This window comes from Scyliorhinus torazame, chromosome 29, assembly GCF_047496885.1.
Source record: "Scyliorhinus torazame isolate Kashiwa2021f chromosome 29, sScyTor2.1, whole genome shotgun sequence".
Lineage (NCBI taxonomy): Eukaryota > Metazoa > Chordata > Chondrichthyes > Carcharhiniformes > Scyliorhinidae > Scyliorhinus > Scyliorhinus torazame.
Genome location: NC_092735.1, coordinates 27,370,369 through 27,384,983, shown reverse-complemented (window position 1 = coordinate 27,384,983; position 14,615 = coordinate 27,370,369). Strand labels below are relative to the sequence as shown.

At 49.9% G+C, this 14,615-nt stretch overlaps 1 long non-coding RNA gene across 1 annotated transcript; it reads left to right on the top strand.

Moving 5' to 3' along the window:
- The first annotated feature begins 8,111 nt into the window (after positions 1-8,111).
- Positions 8,112-10,231, top strand: LOC140403760 (uncharacterized). The gene is made up of 2 exons (XR_011938411.1): positions 8,112-8,869; positions 9,715-10,231. It is a non-coding gene; the product is annotated as an uncharacterized lncRNA (long non-coding RNA).
- The last annotated feature ends 4,384 nt before the right edge of the window (positions 10,232-14,615 follow it).

Here is a 14,615-nt window from a genome sequence, read left to right as displayed (position 1 = left end):
TCGGCGGGGGCGGGGGCGGGATTCACGGCGGCCAACGGCCATTCTCCGACCCGGCGGGGGGTCGGAGAATGACGCCCCCGGTCTCCACGTTATGGGAAGGATGTGATTGTTCTGGAGAGGTTTACCAGGGTGCTGCCTGGGATGGAGGGCCTGAGGCATGAGGAAAGATTGAATAGGCTAGGGCTGTTTTTTGTGGCTGAGAGGGGACCTTATAGAGGTGAAAAGATTATGAGGGGCATAGATAGGGTGGATAGGGAGGCACTTTTTGCATTAGTAGAGGGGTCAATAACTAGCGGGCATGGACTTAAGGTAAGAGGTAATAATAATCTTTATTATCATCACAAGTAGGCTTACATTAACACTGCAATGAAGTTACTGTGAAAATCCCCTAGTCGCCACACTCCGGCACCTGTTCGGGTACACGGAGGGAGAATTCAGAATGTCCAATTCACCTAACAAGCACGTCTTTTGGGACTTATGGGAGGAAACCGGAAGAGAGTCCGAAAGAGAAGAATTTACCATAGAATGTACTGTGCAGAAGGAGGCCATTCGGCCCATCGAGTCTGCACCGGCTCTTGGAAAGAGCACCCTACCCAAGTCCACACCTCCACCCTATCCCCATAACCCAGTAACCCCACCCAACACTAAGGGCAATTTTGGACACTAAGGGCAATTTAGCGTGGCCAATCCACCTAACCTGCACATCTTTGGACTGTGGGAGGAAACCGGAGCACCCGGAGGAAACCCACGCACACACGGGGAGGATGTGCAGACTCCGCACAGAGAGTGACCCAAGCCGGAATCGAACCTGGGACCCTGGCACTGTGCAGTAACTGTGTTAACCACTATGCTACTGTGTCACCTGTAAGGTAGGAGGCTAAGTGGGGAGTTGAGGAGAAACCTTTTCATCCAGAGGCCGGTGGGAGTCTAGAACTCGCTGTCTGAAAGGATGGTTAAGTCAGAAACTATTGTAACATTTAGGAAGTATTTAGATAGTCACTTGCACTGTCGTAACCTCCATGGGCTGGAAAATGAGATTGGTGCAGTGAGATCTTTGTTGACCGGCGTGGACATAATGAGCTGGATGGCCTCTTTCTGCGCTGTAAACTACTGTGAATCTCTAAGACGGCCCCTTCATCCCAGGAATCGGCCTGGTAAAGAGCAGACGATTATAGGGATGTCAACTCTCCAAGATTGGCCAGGGATTGAAGATCAATCTCCCAGGACACTGCTGTGTGTGTGCAACCTTGGAGAGAAACCATCGGGACACCAGAAAAGAATTGCATATTTTGTCATTTTCTTCGAACACGTCTCTTTCCCAGATCTACAAAAATATTGAAAATGGGGCGAGGGAGGAAAGGACGATTGGCTGATTGTCTAGCATCATCCAATTGGGCAATGGGTCTCTTTGCTTTCTGATTGGCCGTAGGAAAGCTGTGCGCTGCAAGGATGAACGTGAATGGCTGGAGGGTGAGGGGGCGGCAAGTCATGTGACGCAACCTCCAGGAATAGCATTTAACCACAGTTGGCAACTGTTAAAGAGTGGTCAACGTCCAAGGAACTGACCCCCTCCGCCCCCCCCCCCCCCCCCTCCCCCAGCAATTGCACAGTGGTGAGGATGCAGTAGTGGAAAGGAGAGAGCGTGCTGATGGGCAGCACGGTAGCGCAGTGGTTACCACTGCTGCTTCACAGCTCCAGGGTCCCGGGTTCGATCCCCGGCTGGGGTCACTGTCTGTGCGGAGTCTGCCCGTTCTCCCCGTGTCGGCGTGGGTTTCCTCCGGGTGCTCCGGTTTCCTCCCACAGTCCAAAGATGTGCAGGTTACGTGGATTGGCCGCGATAAATTGCCCTTCGTGTCCAAAGAGGTTGGGTGGGGTAACTGGGTTACGGGGACAGGGTGGAGGTGTGGACTTGGCTCTTTCCAGGGGCCGGTGCAGACTCAATGGGCCGGGTGGCCTCCTTCTGCACTGTAAATTCTATGATGTTTGAACCATGTGACCTCAGATGGCTCTTGAACCCCTTCCCCTCCTTGTCCCATCCACCCAGCTAAGGTCACGGATTCCCCAGTGCCTTTGTGCATCTCCCGCTTCGCTTGCAGACAGCCCAACTTTCCGGGTGAAAAGGAACTGCGATGGAATATTGGTAAGTTTCAGTCAAGGCCCAGTGTGTCAATGTCCCAAGAGTGTTATCATGCCAACTGCGGCAGAGAATGAAAACATGGTACCGCGCGCGGAGAAAGACTTTCACTGAGAAACTGTTCAACCTCGACAATAAATGTGCTTAGAATGTAATTGGATCAATGTGTGATAGCACTCAGAGAGAGCGAGTCCTTTGTCTGACGAGGCAAGGGAATGTTCAGAAAATACAGAGTGAGACCGAGAGGGAAAAAAAACAATAAGACGGAGTTGGACAAAAGGGGTCACAGCGAAGGGGACAGAGCGCAATGAGAACTGTGCACAGAGAGAGGAAAACACAGACCCGGGGACAGGGACTCTTCCGGCCTGACCTACACGGTGTCAGCCAAAATAATGACTCGAAAGTTATAAAGTTTTCAGGACGTCTGGAAATGCTCTGCGGCCAGACGGAGTCATTTTGAAGTGCGGTCACCGTTTCTTTTTGTGGAACTGTTGCAACTGATCTGCGCACAGCAGGATCCCACAAACAGCAACGTGACTAAGGCCAGATAATCTGCTCTGCTTTTAGTGATGTTGCCTGAGGCCAGTATACAGGGGAAACTGCGCCCCCCCCCCCACCCCCCCCCCCCACCCCCCCCCCCCCCCAACCCCCGCGACTCATCCCACTTGCCCATCTTCAGGATACTGCCAAAGGATCTTTTCCATTCTGCTGAGCAGGTCGATGGAGCGTCGGTTGAGCGTCTCTGTTGACAGTGCAGCACCCCCTCAGCGCTGGCCCTGGGATGGGGTGTGTGGGTGGAATTTACTGCTCTGAAACTTAAGTTTTATGGCGGGTGCGGATGTGAGAATGATTCCTGCTGGGGGGATGGGTTGGTTGGGGGGCGGGGGGGGGGTGCTGGTGGGAGGGAGGAGAGTGGCGGATTGCACGCGGTCTCACGTTGGTGAGCTTATTTAATATGCATCCGCGAGGAGCATCTCGACTCTCGCGATGGGAGGGGAGGGGGGGTTTGGCAGGAAGTCGCCGTCCTCGCCGTTACCTCCTGGGGGTTCAGGCACTGAATTTAAAGTGCACCCAGACAGCTTGCGTTGACCCGCCCACCTTTGCCCGGCCACTTCTCCTCCCTCGCCCGCCAATACTGCCTTGGTCACCCTCAACGTAATTTGCGGTCTCAAAGCACGGGCTGCCGTTCGCAGACGCTCCCTAAAGTGGACATTGCAGCGACGATGCACCGTTAAACATGGAAGAAGTGAAACTCCGCCATTTCCACGCAGTAGCACAAGCGAACACTGCCATTTCTCACCGGCAACGGGGGGGAAACGTAATCCGAGTGGGGCGGCCTTTTAATGAGCACCATGGCGGGCGTATGAAATGGCTTCCTGACGTTGTCCGGCGAGAAGCTCGACCCGCCTTTGACCCGCCTCTAAAAGCCCACGAGGATGAAATTCCTACACTTCGTCCGGCCTTCGGGAAACCGATTTCTGGCCTCCTGCCGAATCGAGCCCCCACCACATTCCCCGGCTGACGGAATGGGAGTTTCCGTCCTGGGAGCGTCGGTCCAGAGACTCTGTGATCCCGTGTCCCTTCTACCGGGAGCGCCAGCGGACATCGGAGAAGTGGGCGGGATTCTCCGCCAGCCGCATGGTCTCTCGGCCGCACGCCATTCACTGGCGGGTGGGATTCTATCTTCCAGCGGGATTTCCCATTGTAACCACGCCCACGTTCCCGGGAAACCCAGGGGTGGGTCTGCACTGCCAGCAGGAAAAAAGAATTCCAATGGTCGGAGAATGCCGTTCGCTGACGTAAACATGTTTGGAGAGATGGGGAAATGAGAAACGGACAATAAACCGGGGCGAGGACAAATATGGAAGACAGAATGGATAAATAGGGAGCTGACGTGAATTTTAGTGACATGTCTGGAGTGATCAGCTGGTTTGAAACATGTCCCTGAAGCCACAGTCTTGTGCGTCAGGAGTCAGTGGAATGCAGAAAGAATTCAGGCTGAAGCAGGGAGCATTGATAGTATATAACTCTCTGTGTCAAACAATTACCATATCATTTCCATAAATCCTTTGTACAGCTCTCGGTTAATGGTTTTCTAATTGTGTATCGTGGATTGTCAGGATGTGAAATCTCCTCTGAACGAGCACCTCGCACGCAGTAGTTCACCTGATCCCTCTATCCCTAATTAATTACAGAATAGTATTTTTTTTAAATCTGAAAAAAAAAATTGCAGGTCTTCATTCTGCTGGAATGATCGATTCGTGGGAGAGCCGGCTCTGAGTGCAGAGGTTCACAAGTGAGTTACAGCACTTCTTAGCCCGCGCGCCAAGGTGACTTTCCATCTGATTTTCCCAATGGAGTTCAGAAGACTGTTTATAAAAAAAAGCACCTGGAATCCTGGGCTGTTGTACACACAGGCAAGGAGGTTTTGCTAAACCTTTGCAAAAAAAAAACGTTGGTCTGGTCCAATGGTCCAAATGCTTTTGGAAAGACAACAATTCCTTCGAGATGGAGCAGAGGAGATTTCCTCAGAAGGTCCCAGCGATGAGGGACTTAATTCAGTTAGGTGCAGAGACAGGACAGCGTTGGATTATTCACCTGAGCATGGAGAAGGCGAAGGAAAGTCGCACTCACACATCAGTAAAAGGGAATCGAGGGTTGCGGAGATAAGGCAGGAAAGTGGAGTTGAGGATTATCACGTCAGATCAGTCACGGTCTCATTGAATGGTGGAGCACACTCGTTGGGCTGAATGGCCGGCTCCTGCTCCTACGTCTTATGGTCTTGTGATCCGCCCTGCGCTCGATGATTTACATCATCTCCACGTCTGGCAATTTTAAAACGTTTACAACCTTGTTTTAAAATTCCACCTCCTTCACCACCCCCCCCCCCCTCCCCCACCTCCTCCTCCATGGTTTCACCCCTCAAAAATGGCGGCAGAGTCGGCAACCAGGGGAAACGGATGCAAAGAAACCGTCAACAAAACTAGAGGGGCGACGAGGATATAATTTATTTTCAAGCAACGAGTGGTTGCCAACTGGGATGGGGTGGTTGCATTAAATTAAACAAGAGCTTCCAAAAGAGAATTGGGGAAGTACTCCAAAAAGGTTAAATTTATCAGGTGATGCAGGGAGGGGGAATCTAATTGGTTTGCTCTTTGAAGGAGCACACTTGGGATGAATGGCCTCCTTCTGAGCTCAATGGCGAATGAGTACAAAGCTGACTTTGATTCGTCTTGGGGTACGTAAGATTTGGATTCAGGTGATGAAACGCAGAGGGCATAAGACCTGCATTGACACAGCTCACAAAGCCAATGACGTACTTCTGAAGTATAGTCATCGGTGTAATGTAGGGAACGCGGCAGCTAATCTGCGCACAGCAAGATCCCATTGACAGCAGCATATTGATGAATACAAATCTGTTTTTTTTCCTAGTGGTGTTGATTGAGAGATACAGGGCTGGCTTCTCGGCTGCCTGCCGCCAGTGGCCGTATTCGCAAAGCGGCAGAGAATCCAGTGTCGGGCAAAAAGAGGTGGTGCCGGTCCCATTCCGATGCCCTGGTCGCTCGCAATCCCCGCCAGGCATAACTCTGCAGCGTGAGCGCAAATCAGTGGGCAGTTCGTCTCCGAGGGGCGAGCACAGTCTCCCAAACGGAGAATCCTGCCCATAATTCTAGTCTCTCTTTTCATTCATTGGCTGGACCAGTATTTATTGCCCTTGAACATGGCCAGAGGGCCGTTAATAGACTGTGAGTCTGGAGTCAGATGTAGGCCAGGCCGGGTAAGGACAGCAGATTTCCTTCTGCAAAGTAAAGCAGATGACCAGGTCATCATTCGGCTTTTATTTCCAGATTTCTATTGAACTCAAATTTCATCATCTGCAGGATTTGAACCTGGATCCATGGGTCTCTGGGTTACTAGTGGACATAGTACTGCCTCCCGCAATGATGATCGTTTACAGCTACCTGGGCAGACAGATGCAGCCTCGGTGTAACATCTCATCGGAAAGACAGCACCTCAGCCAGGGTTGCACCTCCTCAGTGCTACTCTGGACTGCCAGCCCTCAATTCAGAACACCCCCTAATTACCCTCCGATCCAACCTGGACATGTATCGGCCATTTCCTCATCCTCGTTGGGTCAAAAACCTCGGTTGTGAGCTCGGCATTGTCTACCTCATCGGGCTGCGGCAGCACCTTCAACCGCACAGACTGCAGCGTCCCTTTCTCAATATGGATGGGCAATAAATGCCGGGGTATGCCCGTGTGGTGATATGCATCGCTGTAGATACACAAGGGGTTAATGTAGATGCACTAGGACTAGGTAAACACTAGAGGGAGCACCAGAGACATCATAACACACAGACATTCAACCAATAGGTCAGTAAGATAGGACATGACCAATGAGCATTCAAGACACACCCAGAGGTGACACAAGGGGGCTACCCATATAAAAGGACAGGGCACACATGCTCTTCCTCTTTCCATAGGCGACACTCAGAGAGACAGGGGCAGATCAGGGAAGCATCACACCCACCACATGGATTAGAGCAGACTGGTTAGTTAGATCGAGTTACTATAGTTAGATTAGCAGGAGAGTCGAATCCAAGTAGGAGAATTGTTAACTGTTCAATAAATGTGTTAAATCTATCTCCGAGTCGGGAGCTTCCTTTGTCAGAGTACACATCAAGGAAGCAGCTAATGCTACACGAAGAAGCAGAACACAACAGCCAGCACCGCCCTCTTCCCGAGAATTAATTTTTACGTTTGAGAACTGCACCAGCTTGAAGAGTTCAGCTCGGCTCCAGCTTTACATGAAGCTTGCTACCATCTGTTTCTGTGCGTTAATCCCTGGGGGAGACCTCCTGGGTTTAATCGAATCTCGCCAAGTCTGAGCACTTCATCCGTGGCTGTTGGAGTCTCTGCAAGAACATCGCTTGTTGTGAAAACCCGGAAGAATACGACGTTTGAAACATGAAAGTAACACTGAGAATGCCGGAGGCTTTTTGATGAAAGGGAGAAGTCCCACAAAGGGTTAACAGCAGCCTGTTTTGAAAGCAGACGAACTTCACAGACAGGGAAGAAAACAGATAGGAGCTTCATTTTAATTTACAAGTTAGAAAAGACATTCGATTGACTTAAAAACTCTGAAAGTTATATGAAGGGGAACAGTGCTTCACAAATCTTTAAGCAATGAATTATTTTATTGAACAATTAAGAAAAGCAGCCAGAATCTAAAGTATAAGATAAGGAACAACGGTTAAGTGTGAAAAGTTGCTGACACTGGTAATAAAGTGAAACAACTGGGGCATCATTCTCCGACCCCCCCCGCCGGGTCGGAGAATGGCCGTTGGCCGCCGTGAATCCCGCCCCCGCCCCCGTCGAAGTCTCCGGTACCGGATATTCGGCGGGGGTGGGAATCGGGCCGTGCCGGTTGGCGGGCCCCCCTGCTCAATTCTCCGGCCCAGATGGGCCGAAGTCCCGCCAAGAAATTGCCTGTCCCGCCGGCGTAAATTAAAGTAGGTATTTACCGGCGGGACAAGGCGGCGTGGGCGGGCTCCGGGGTCCTGGGGGGGGGCGCGGGGCGATCTGACCCCGGGGGGGTGCCCCCACGTTGGCCTGGCCCACGATCGGGGCCCACCGATCCGCGGGCGGGCCTGTGCCGTGGGGGCACTCTTTCCCTTCCGCCTCCGCAACGGCCTCCACCATGGCGGAGGCGGAAGTGACTCTCCCCACTACGCATGCGCGGGAAACTGTCAGCGGCCGCTGACGCTCCCGCGCATGCGCCGCCCGGAGATGTCATTTCCGCGCCAGCTGGCGGGGAAACAAACGCCATTTCCGCCAGCTGGCGGGGCGAAAATCCCTACGGCGCCGGCCTAGCCCCTCAATGTTGGGGCTCGGCCCCCAAAGATGCGGAGCATTCCGCACCTTTGGGGCGGCGCGATGCCCGTCTGATTGGCGCCGTTTTGGGTGCCAGTCGGCGGACATCGCGCCGTTGGGGGAGAATTTCGCCCCAGGTTTATAAATTAAGAAAACTAGAAGGTGACAAGGTTACACTATCACGTACATCATTTTTGAAGTTAAAACCTTTTAGAAGATGGCCAAAGCAGATAAAGTTAGAGTCAGAGGGGATAACCCTAACATGATATTAGCTTAACCCAAAGATGACCCAGGTCGAATCTGAGAAAACTCATTAAAAAAGACAAAAATCCAAAATAGTGCTAACTAAGACACAGACAAATTAATTACATGTCAAGAAAAGCGAGAAAATTCCAGTCTGGAATGGCGATCTGGTGATGATGATGCTGCGCTGTCGCTATTAAAGTAGCGTCACGCTTCTAAACCGATAAAACCTAGCCTTCAAACTGTCAAGCAGGCAGTCTGAACGGTGCCAGGTGCAGAGGTTAAGGGGCCCCAAACTGCTATAAAAACTGGGGAAAATGAGCAGATAGAGAGAATCTTCCTCGGTTATGGGACAAGCAGCATCTGAAGACCGAGCAGCCCAGAGAAGTGAGCAGAAGACCAAAAGTTAAAAAAAACTTGTCAAGAGAGACTTAAAAGTCTGCAACTGGTCCGAACAAGAAAAGATCTTTTTACCTTTCTGTAAAAGTAGTTATTCTCTTTTAACTTGAAAATAAAGTTAAGTTCAAATTGATAACCTGAAAGAGTGCTTATTATTTTCTTTAGAAAGTTTACTTTACTTCACTCAGCAAGCCGGACCCGTGTGTAAGTTACTAAGTGGTAAGTAAATAAAATTCGTCTACGAAGATACGGGTTATACTGGGGGATAACTTGAAACACTGGTTTGACCCGAATAGCACTCGCCAAAGTCTGTGTAGGATTCGGGGAGTGAGAATCCCTGCTCACCATTTAGAATAAATTGATCCTTTTTTTGGTATGGGGGAATTCTAAGAATAGTGGTGAGGTTAAAACTACAAGCTGGAGCTCTGTCGAGAAAGCGACATCGCTCACACGTTAAAAGATCAAAAGCATAGAGTCTTTGATTAAGCTTCTTTACACAGTGTACTTAAATCACCTTTGATACCAAACAAGAAAAAAAGACAGAGGAAATGACAACATTTCTTTTAAACAGGGGGAAGGATGATTTGCATTTTCTCCGGCATCATTCCCAACCGCAGTGAGCACTTTACAGCCAAGGAGGTCATCTTGAAGTGTAGTCATGGTTGCAAATGGAGGCAGTATAACGGTCAATTTACCCGCATGCAAGCTTCCAGTTGTTGAAAGGTGAATATTTGTCAGGACCCTGGGTAGAACTCCACGCACCTCCGGTCAAACTTTCTTTTAAATAAGTTTAGAGTACCCAATAATTTTTTTCCAATTGAGGGGCAATTTAGCGTGGCCTATCTACCTACACTGCCCATCTATTCTTAAAATAACTTGCGGGTAAGCAGTACTTATTGTGTTGGAATTATAGAATCATAGAATCCCCACAGTGCAGAAGGAGGCCAGTCGGCCCATTGAGTCTGCACCGACCTTCCGAAAGAACAACCTACCTAGGCCGCCAGCCTATAAAGGTAACTAAGGAAATTCGGCATGTCCACATTGACTCTTACTAACTTTTACAGATGCATCATCCTATCGGGCTGCATCACAGCCTGGTATGGCAACTGCTCGGCCCAGGACCGCAAGAAACTTCAGAGAATCGTGAACACCGCCCAGTCCATCACACGAACCTGCCTCCCGTCCATTAACTCCATCTACACCTCCCGCTGCCTGGGGAAAGCGGGCAGTATAATCAAAGATCCCTCCCACCCGGCTTACTCACTCTTCCAACTTCTTCCATCGGGCAGGAGATACAGAAGTCTGAGAACACGCACGAACAGACTCAAAAACAGCTTCTTCCCTGCTGTTACCAGACTCCTAAATGACCCTCTTATGGACTGACTTCATTAACACTACACCCTGTATGCTTCATCCGATGCCAGTGCATATGTAGTTACATTGTATATGTTGTGTTGCCCTATTATGTATTTTCTTTTATTCCCTTTTCATCCCATGTACTTAATGATCTGTTGAGTTGCTCGCAGAAAAATACTTTTCACTGTACCTCGGGACACGTGACAATAAACAAATCCAATCCAATCCAATCCTTGTGGACATTGAGGAGCAATTTATCATGGCCAATCCACCTAACCTGCATATCTTTGGGCTGTGGGAGGAAACCGGAGCACCCGGAGGCAACCCACATAGACACGGGGAGGATGTGGAAACGCCACACAGACAGTCACCCAAGACCGGAATCGAGCCCGGGTGCCTGGTGCTCTGAAGCAGCAGTGCTAACCACAGTGCATCCATGCCACCGCTGAAAGTTTGCCTGGTTGGACAATTGAAAATGGGTGGAATGAACAATAAACAGAATGGATTATGGGATAGATGGAGGAAAATTTGGGGGAAATGAAGGAAAAGGAGGAACGGTGAAGAGATGTTGGCCATGAGAATGGCGGTGGCTAAAGGAATGACTCCCCGTTCTGAAGTGAAGACTACAGGAAAGAGGAACTGGCCAATATCAACATAGGGACACAATGAATTGGTTGAACAGGGCCAAAGGAGGCCACGACAGTAACAAGGGTCAAAGCATCAAGAGCTGAGATTAAGGGGCTGGAATTTTATTCATGAAGGACGCGAGGTACCTGATGAGGAACAGGGAGTGGAAACGTAGCTCTTTAAATGGGTGAGAACACAAGATAATACCCCGGAGGAGTTGTGGATGGAGGGTGGGGAGAGCATCCAGCAGAGCATTCAACAGGCCGGGTCTTTGGGTAGCCAGGGAGCTTGGCAGGGGCAACTGAGAGGAGGAGGGAAAGAAAAATGGCACAACCCCCACGTGGAAATCATCATTGGCCTCCCCATCTGACTCGTGGAGTACAAGCTTCCCAGGTAGGGGATGGACGGCAACTACCTGGGGCTGGTAATGAGCTAACAGAAAGGCAGGCCCAAAACAGAGGGATCTGGAGGTCTTTGTTTATGAATCGCAGAAAACGAAAGGAAGCGAATGGAATGTTGGCAATTCTAACTAAAGAAATAGAGTATAAGGGTAAGGAAGTGTTGTTGCAATTATACAAGGCATTGGTGAGACCGCACCTGGAGTATTGTGTACAGTTTTGGTCCCCTTATTTGAGGAAAGATGTAGTGGCATTGGAGGCAGTTCGGAGGAGGTTCACTAGATTGATTCCAGGGATGAGGGGTTTGTCATATGAGGAAAGATTGAACAGTTGAGGCCTATACTCTCTAAATGAGGGGAGATCTAATTGAGGTATACAAGATGCTAAAAGGTATGGATAAAGTCGACGTGGAGCTGATGCTTCCTCGTGTGGGGCATTCTAAAACGAGAGGTCATAGTCTTCGGATAAGAGGTCGCAAATTTAAAACAGAGAGGAGGAGAAACTACTTCTCCCAAAGGGTTGTAAATCTGTGGAATTCGCTACCCCAGAGTGCAATGGACGCTGGGACCTTGAGTAAATTTAAGGAGGAGTTGGACAGATTTTTAATTGGTAATGGGTTGAAGGGTTATGGCGAATGGGCAGGACGGGAGAGTTAAGTCCAGGATGAGATCAGCCACGATCTCACCAAATGGCCTAATTCTGCTCCTATATCCTATGAGCAGGGCCTGGTGTGGTTAGCCCTCGCAGCTAGGATTGTGCTGGGAACGAGATGCTGCATTACGCAGACCATTGTAAATATCGTAAATAAATCTATGTTCGCTACTGCCCGCCTCGTCATTAAAAAAAGGTAATCTTCTGCGGCTGGTGCAGACAGTTTCAGAACGAGCGCAGGGAGAAAATTCAACTCAAGGTCAAGCAATAATTTGAGATTCTGTGGTGCCAAGTACTGTAGCGGCCCCATCAGCTCAGCATTGCGCAACGGCTCCTGTCATCGTGGGATGGCCAATGACACCCGTTCAACAGCAGGGAATGATCTACGGCGACAACATCTGCTTCGCGACAAGGATTGGCATGATCATTGGCATGGCAACAGGAATGGCCTGTGGCTAACATGAGCACGGCAACGGGGACGGCCTGGCCATGGCATCCTCAGCATCAGCTTAGCATCAGAGGAGAGAGCCCACGGCAACACCTTCATCAGCTGAGCAAAAGGATCAGCTGCTTTTCGGAATGAGATTGAAACTCTCCATCGCAGACCGACTGTAGGATGCCCGAGGGGAGTGTAGAAAGCACGGGGCGGTGGGGTGGGGGTGGTGGGGGGAGTACTTAAAAAGGAAATCATGAGAGCGAAGAGGGGACATGGAAAAACACTGGCGGGTAAAATAAAGGAAAATCCCAAGGTGTTTTGTAAGTATGTTAAGAGCAGGAAGGAACCAGGGAAAGAGTAGGGTGCATTAGGAGCCTGTGCGTGGAGCCGGAAGACATAGATTATCCTAGAATTTACAGTGCAGAAGGAGGCCATTCGGCCCATCGAGTCTGCACCGCTCTTGGAAAGAGCACCCTACCCAAAGTCAACACCTCCACCCTATCCCCATAACCTAGTAACACCACCCAACACTAAGGGCAATTTTGGACACTAAGGGCAATTTATCATGGCCAATCCACCTAACCTGCACATCTTTGGACTGTGGGAGGAAACCGGAGCACCCGGAGGAAACCCACGCACATACGGGGAGGATGTACAGACTCCGCACATACAGTGACCCAAGCCGGGAATCGAACCTGGGACCCTGGAGCTGTGAAGCAATTGTTGTATCCACAATGCTACTGTGCTGCCATAGTTATGGAATTAAATGAGTGTTTTGTATCGGTGTTCACTGTGGAGAAGGACAATGGAGATATAGAGAAGCAGGCTGGGGAACTGTGATATAATTGAACAGATTAGCATTGAGAGGGAGGGGAAGTTAACAGTTTTAGCGGGCTTAATCCATTTAATAGTGGATAAGTCCCCAGGCCCAGATGAGATGTACCCTGAGCTGCTGTGTGAGACAAGAGAGGAGATTGCAGGGGCTCTGATGCTAATTTTCAAATTCTCTCATAGGTGAGGTGCCAGAGGAGTGGAGGGCAGCTAATTGTTTATTTATTCGTTCATGGAAAATGGGCATCGCTGGCTGTGCCAGCATTTATTGGCCATCCGAGAGGGCACTTAAGAGTCCACCACATTTTCTGTGGATCTGGAGTCACATGTAGGCCAGATCGGGTAAGGACGACAGATTTCCCTCCCTAAAGGACATTAGTGAACCAGATGGGTTTTTACAACAATCGACAATGATTTCTTTTAGACTTTTAATTCCAGATTTTTATTGAATTCAAATTTCACCATCTGCCATGGTGGGATTCGAACCCGGGTTCCCAGAGCATGACTCTGGATCTCTGGATTACTAGCCCAGCAATAAAGTTACTACGCCACTGTCTCCCTGTTGTGCCATTATTCCAGAAGGGAAGTAGGGATAAATCAAGTACTTATAAACCAGTGAGTCTAACATCAGTGGCAGGTGAATTATTGGGAAAAATTCTGAGGACAGAATTAACCTCCACTTGGAGAGGAAATGATTAACTAAGGATAGTCAGCATGGCTTTGTTAAGGGGAGATCATGTCTAACAAATTTAATTGAATTTTTCGAGGTGACTAGGTGAGTAGATGAGGGCAGTGTAGTTGATGTAGTCTACGTGGACTTCAGTAAGGCTTCTGACAAGGTCCCACGTGGGAGACTAGTCAAGATGGTACGAGCCCATGGGACCCAGAGCAAATTGGCAAACTGAATTTAAAATTGACTTAATGGCGGGTGACAGAACGCAGAGGCTGATGGTCGAAGGTTGTTTTTGTGACCGGAAGCATGTGTCCAGTGGGGTTCCGCAGGGATGGGTGCTAGGTCCCCTGATGTTTGTAAAGTGCATTAATGATCTAGATGTGAATGTGGGCGGTATGATCAGCAAGTTCACAGATGACACGAAAATTGGTGGTGTGGTAAATAGTAAGGAGAGAAGCCTTAGATTACAGGGCGATATAGACGGGCTGGTCAGATGGGTAGATCAGTGACAAATGGAATTTAACCCTGAAGAGTGTGAAGTTTGGGAGGACAAGTGAGATGAGTGAATGCACAATGAATGGTAGGACACAAAGAAGTACAGAGGACCAGAAGGACCTTGGGATGCATGTGCATAGATCCCTAAGGGCAAAAGAACAGTAGATAAGGTGCTTAAAAATGCATAAGGGATACTTGCCTCTATTGGCCGGGGCATAGAATCTAAGGACAGGGAGGTTGTGATGGAGCTGTACATCTTTGGACTGTGGGATGAAACCGGAGCACCCGGAGGAAACCCACGCAGACACGGGGAGAACGTGCAGACTCCGCACATACAGTGACCCAAGCTGGGAATCGAACCTGAGACCCTGGCTGCAGGTGGGATCTTCCAGTCCCGCCAATGTCTACGCGGTTTTGCATAGCCCCCCCATCCCGCTGCCGGGTCACTCGCTATGGGGGCCCGGGGGGGGGGGGGGGGGGGGGGGTCACCTTTGGCAG